General features: G+C 41.0%; 1 pseudogene; it reads left to right on the forward strand.

Annotated features, from left to right (window-relative positions):
- Positions 1-5410: 5410 nt before the first annotated feature.
- On the forward strand, positions 5411-6426 carry LOC147998333 (uncharacterized; annotated as a pseudogene).
- The last annotated feature ends 368 nt before the right edge of the window (positions 6427-6794 follow it).

A 6794-nucleotide genomic window follows, 5' to 3' on the forward strand; every position in this document is an offset into this window, starting at 1 on the left:
GTACCAATACCATGCAGTTTTTATCACTATTGCTCTGTAATACTGCTTGAGTTCAGGGATAGTGATTCCCCCTGAAGTCCTTTTATTGTTGAGGATAGCTTTAGCTATCCTGGGTTTTTTGTTATTCCAGATGAATTTGCAAATTGTTCTGTCTAACTCTTTGAAGAATTGGATTGGTATTTTGATGGGGATTGCATTGAATCTGTAGATTGCTTTTGGTAAAATGGCCATTTTTACTATATTAATCCTGCCAATCCATGAGCATGGGAGATCTTTCCATCTTCTGAGGTCTTCTTCAATTTCTTTCCTCAGTGTCTTGAAGTTCTTATTGTACAGATCTTTTACTTGCTTGGTTAAAGTCACACCGAGGTACTTTATATTATTTGGGTCTATAATGAAGGGTGTCATTTCCCTAATTTCTTTCTCGGCTTGTTTCTCTTTTGTATAGAGGAAGGCAACTGATTTATTTGAGTTAATTTTATACCCAGCCACTTTGCTGAAGTTGTTTATCAGCTTTAGTAGTTCTCTGGTGGAACTTTTGGGATCACTTAAATATACTATCATGTCATCTGCAAATAGTGATATTTTGACCTCTTCTTTTCTGATCTGTATCCCCTTGATCTCCTTTTGTTGTCTGATTGCTCTGGCTAGAACTTCAAGAACTATATTGAATAAGTAGGGAGAGAGTGGGCAGCCTTGTCTAGTCCCTGATTTTAGTTGGATTGCTTCAAGTTTCTCTCCATTTAGTTTAATGTTAGCAACTGGTTTGCTGTATATGGCTTTTACTATGTTTAGGTATGGGCCTTGAATTCCTATTCTTTCCAGGACTTTTATCATGAAGGGGTGTTGAATTTTGTCAAATGGTTTCCCAGCATCTAATGAAATGATCATGTGATTCTGTTCTTTCAGTTTGTTTATATAATGGATCACGTTGATGGTTTTCCGTATATTAAACCATCCCTGCATGCCTGGGATGAAGCCTACTTGATCATGGTGGATGATTGTTTTGATGTGCTCTTGAATTCGGTTTGCCAGAATTTTATTGAGTATTTTTGCGTCGATATTCATAAGGGAAATTGGTCTGAAGTTCTCTTTCTTTGTTGTGTCTTTGTGTGGTTTAGGTATAAGAGTAATTGTGGCTTCCTAGAAGGAATTCAGTAGTGCTCCATCTGTTTCAATTTTGTGGAATAGTTTGGATAATATTGGTATGAGGTCTTCTATGAAGGTTTGATAGAATTCTGCACTAAACCCGTCTGGACCTGGGCTCTTTTTGGTTGGGAGACCTTTAATGACTGCTTCTATTTCCTTAGGAGTTATGGGGTTGTTTAATTGGTTTATCTGTTCCTGATTTAACTTCGATACCTGGTATCTGTCTAGGAAATTGTCCATTTCCTGAAGATTTTCAAGTTTTGTTGAATATAGGTTTTTATAGTAAGATCTGATGATTTTTTGAATTTCCTCTGAATCTGTAGTTATGTCTCCCTTTTCATTTCTGATTTTGTTAATTTGGACGCACTCTCTGTGTCCTCTCCTTAGTCTGGCTAAGGGTTTATCTATCTTGTTGATTTTCTCAAAGAACCAACTTTTGGTTCTGTTGATTCTTTCTATGGTCCTTTTTGTTTCTACTTGGTTGATTTCAGCTCTGAGTGTGATTATTTCCTGCCTTCTACTCCTCCTGGGTGTATTTGCTTCTTTTTGTTCTAGAGCTTTTAGGTGTGCTGTCAAGCTGCTGACATATGCTCTTTCCTGTTTCTTTCTGCAGGCACTCAGCGCTATGAGTTTTCCTCTTACCACAGCTTTCATTGTGTCCCATAAGTTTGGGTATGTTCTACCTTCATTTTCATTAAATTCTAAAAAGTTTTTAATTTCTTTATTTCTTCCTTGACCAGGTTATCATTGAGTAGAGCATTGTTCAATTTCCACGTATATGTGGGCATTCTTCCCTTATTGTTATTGAAGACCAGTTTTAGGCTGTGGTGGTCCGATAGCACGCATGGGATTATTTCTATCTTTCTGTACCTGTTGAGGCCCGTTTTTTGACCAATTATGTGGTCAATTTTGGAGAAAGTACCATGAGGAGCTGAGAAGAAGGTATATCTTTTGCTTTAGGATAGAATGTTCTATAAATATCCGTTAAGTCCATTTGGCTCATGACTTCTCTTAGTCTGTCGACATCACTGTTTAATTTCTGTTTCCATGATCTGTCCATTGATGAGAGTGGGGTGTTGAAATCTCACACTATTATTGTGTGAGGTGCAATGTGTGCTTTGAGCTTTAGTAAGGTTTCTTTTATGTATGTAGGTGCCCCTGTATTTGGGGCATAGATATTTAGGATTGAGAGTTCATCTTGGTGGATTTTTCCTTTGATGAATATGAAGTGTCCTTCCTTATCTTTTTTGATGACTTTTAGTTGGAAATTTATTTTATTTGATATTAGAATGGCTACTCCAGCTTGCTTCTTCTGACCATTTGCTTGGAAAATTGTTTTCCAGCCTTTCACTCTGAGGTAGTGTCTGTCTTTGTCTCTGAGGTGTGTTTCCTGTAGGCAGCAGAATGCAGGGTCCTCGTTGTGTATCCAGTTTGTTAATCTATGTCTTTTTATTGGGGAGTTGAGGCCATTGATATTGAGAGATATTAAGGAATAGTGATTATTGCTTCCCGTTATATTCATACTTGGATGTGAGGTTATGTTTGTGTGCTTTCATTCTCTTTGTTTTGTTGCCAAGACGATTAGTTTCTTGCTTCTTCTAGGGTATAGCTTGCCTCCTTATGTTGGGCTTTACTATTTATTATCCTTTGTAGTGCTGTATTTGTGGAAAGATATTGTGTAAATTTGGTTTTGTCATGGAATATCTTGGTTTCTCCATCAATGTTAATTGAGAGTTTTGCTGGATACAGTAACCTGGGCTGGCATTTGTGTTCTCTTAGAGTCTGTATGACATCAGTCCAGGATCTCTGGCCTTCATAGTTTCTGGTGAGAAGTCTGGTGTGATTCTGATAGGTCTGCCTTTATATGTTACTTGACCTTTTTCCCTTACTGCTTTTAATATTCTTTCTTTATTTTGTGCGTTTGGTGTTTTGACAATTATGTGATGGGAGGTGTTTCTTTTCTGGTCCAATCTATTTGGAGTTCTGTAGGCTTCTTGTATGTCTATGGGTATCTCTTTTTTTTAGGTTAGGGAAGTTTTCTTCTATGATTTTGTTGAAGATATTTACTGGTCCTTTGAGCTGGGAGTCTTCACTCTCTTCTATACCTATTATCCTTAGGTTTGATCTTCTCATTGAGTCCTGGATTTCCTGTATGTTTTGGACCAGTAGCTTTTTCCGCTTTACATTATCTTTGACAGTTGAGTCAATGATTTCTATGGAATCTTCTGCTCCTGAGATTCTCTCTTCCATCTCTTGTATTCTGTTGGTGAAGCTTGTATCTACAGCTCCTTGTCTCCTCTTTTGGTTTTCTATATCCAGGGTTGTTTCCATGTGTTCTTTCTTGATTGCTTCTATTTCCATTTTTAATTCCTTCAACTGTTTGATTGTGTTTTCCTGGAATTCTTTCAGGGATTTTTGTGTCTCCTCTCTATGGGCTTCTACTTCTTTATTTATGTTTTCCTGGAATTCTTTCAGGGATTTTTGTGTCTCCTCTCTATGGGCTTCTACTCGTTTATTTATGTTTTCCTGGAATTCTTTCAGGGATTTTTGCGATTCTTTCAGGCATTTTTGGGATTCCTCTCTGTAGGCTTCTACTTGTTCTCTAAGGGAGTTCTTCACGTCTTTCTTGAAGTCCTCCAGCATCATGATCAAAAATGATTTTGGAACTAGATCTTGCTTTTCTGGTGTGTTTGGATATTCCATGTTTGTTTTGATGGGATGATTGGGCTCCGATGGTGCCATGTAGTCTTGGTTTCTGTTGCTTGGGTTCCTGCGCTTGCCTCTTGCCATCAGATTATCTCTAGTGTTACTTTGTTCTGCTATTTCTGACAGTGGCTAGACTGTCCTATAAGCCTGTGTGTCAGGAGTGCTGTAGACCTGTTTTCCTCTCTTTCAGTCAGTTATGGGGACAGAGTGTTCTGCTTTCCGGCGTGTGGTTTTTCCTCTCTACAGGTCTTCAGCTGTTCCTGTGGGCCTGTGTCTTGAGTTCACCAGGCAGCTTTCTTGCAGCAGAAAAGTTGGTCTTACCTGTGGTCCCGGGGCTCAAGTTCGCTCGTGGGGTGCTGCCCACGGGCTCTCTGCAGCGGCAGCAACCAGGAAGACCTGTGCCGCCGTTTCCGGGAGCTTCAGTGCACCAGGGTTCCAGATGGTCTTTGGCTTTTTCCTCTGGCCTCCGAGATGTGTGTGCAGAGAGCAGTCTCTTCTGGTTTCCCAGGCTTGTCTGCCTCTCTGAAGGTTCAGCTCTCCCTCCCACCCATCTCAAAAATTTTAACTTGGAATTGTTCCTGTCTAAAGGAAACACGGAAACAAAAAATGGAGCAGAGACTGATGAAAAGGCTATCCAGAGAACACCCCACTTTGGGATCCATCACATCCACATACACCACACCCTGACATTATTGCTGATGCCAAGATACACTTGCAGACAGGACCCTGGCATGGATGTCTTCTGCGAGGCTCTGGAAGCACTTGACTAAGACAGATGCAGATACTTATAGCCTACCTTTGGACTGATCCCAGAGACCCCAAAGGAAGAGTTAGGGGAAGGACTGAAGGAGTTGAAGGGAATTGCAACCCCATAGGAAGAACAAGAGTATCAGCTCACTGGACCCCTCAGAGTTCCCAGGGACTAAACCATCAACCAAAGAGCATACGTGGGCCAGTCTGTGGCTCCCACTACAATAGAAAGAAGACTGCTTCATTTGCTATCAGTGGGAGGGGAGGCACTTTGGCCTGTGGAGTCTTGCTACCCCCTCAAGTGGGAGTGGATGGGTGGGGGAGTACTAGCTTAGAGGCAAAGGGGATGGGGAATGGGGTGAGGGGTTCATGGAGGGGAGAACTGAAAGGGGGACAACATTTGAAATGTAAATGAATAAATAATCAAATAAAAAAAAAGAAGAATGCTGAGTGAGGGACAATACTGTGAATTAGTTACCAGCTCTGAAATCATATACATGCAAGCAACGCTAAGTAGATTCAGAAAATTGTATTTATACATTTATGTGTTTGCACATATGTGTACATGAGAGTATGTGTGGTTCATGCATGTAACAACAATAATTAAGGAAAGAGACCATAAATTTGAAAGGGAATCAGGAGTAGAGAATGTGGCTGGGAAGGGAAGGGGAGAGGAAAGGATGTAATTGCAATTTCTAAAAAAGTTAAAATTAGCTATGGGCGTGTGCCCCTGTGGTACTCCAGCCCAGCCAATGGAAGAATCATACAATGAGGCAGTGATCAAAGTCATCGAGCAGGAGTGGACATGTTTGGGTTTCCAACAGCTACCCTGCTGGACTGCCATGGAAGATACACCCAGAATGTAGCATTTTTTAGTGAGTGCGCCAGCTGCTTGCTGGAATGACTTCAGAGACCCTGTAAGAACATGTATTCGTTTGGTGAAGCTCGCTGTTCTTTGGGTCGCAGGAAAAGAATTGGAAGGAAGAGTCAAAACAACTTGAGGCTTGAAAACAGTTTGATGCTGGACAATGGTGGTGCATGCCTTTAATCCCCACATTTATGAGGCAGAGGCAGGTGGATCTCTGTGAGTTAACCTATGTGATGACAGAAGCCCACAAATATGATTCTTCAGAGGCCCCAGGATCCTCAAGCTGGGACTTCCAGAGTTCTTTCAGAAGAGAGAAGCTGGAAGAAAAGTCCCCAGATTCTAAGGCATTCCAGGAAGACTCACCTGGAGTGAAACAGGAGGTCTATGATTGCCAGGAGTGTGGGAATTTTTTCCGTCAGAAAGGTAGTCTAACATAGCGAGAGAATCCATACTGATCAGAAGCCCTTTGAATGCACCCAGTGTGGAAAAAGCTTCAGGGCCAAAGGCAATCTAGTTATATATCAGGGAATACACATGGGAGAGAAGCTCTACCAGTGCAGAGAGTGTGGGAAAAGCTTTGGTCAGGGAGGCAGTCTAGCTGTCCACGAGAGACTCCACACCGGACAGAAACCCTAAGAATGTGCCATTTGCCAGAGAAGCTTCAGGAATCAAAGTAACCTTGCTGTTCACCTAAGAGTCCACAGTGGTGAGAAGCCCTGTAGATGTGACTAGTGTGGAAAAGATTTCAGTCAGAAAGGAAGCTTAATTGTTCACATCAGAATTCACACGGGTCCGAAGCCCTGTGCTTTCACACCAGGGGGAATTGTATTGTGCATGGAAAAATCCACACGGGAGAGACACCCTATCTCTGTAGCCAATGTGGAAAAAGTTTCACTCATAGAGGGAGTCTGACTGTGCACCAACGAAGCTGCTCACAACAGCTCACTCTGTAAGCACTCTCTTCAAAGGCAGTTCTTACAAATTAAGAGTACAAAACCCTCTGTAATCAAGAATTTTATCCAGTGTCGTAGGGTAAGTGAAAGTTCTTTCAGAAGGACGAGCATTTAATAGGGCAAACTGACTTTTTCCCTTTCCCCCAAATGAGAGATGCATGGTCTGTAGTTTTAATGCAAGAAAACTATTTCTTTCCTAAAAACTTTTCAATTCCATTAAAGATACCTTACAACGTTATACTTAAAACTGAGTATAGATTCCAAATATGACCTAAAATATAACATTTTGTTCTCTTATCTTTATTGAGTCTATTTCTGAAGACACCCATACTTGAGTCATAGAACAGGACGAAATCGAGTTGGTAATG

This window comes from Rattus norvegicus, chromosome X (assembly GCF_021556685.1).
Source record: "Rattus norvegicus strain SHRSP/BbbUtx chromosome X, alternate assembly SHRSP_T2T, whole genome shotgun sequence".
Lineage (NCBI taxonomy): Eukaryota > Metazoa > Chordata > Mammalia > Rodentia > Muridae > Rattus > Rattus norvegicus.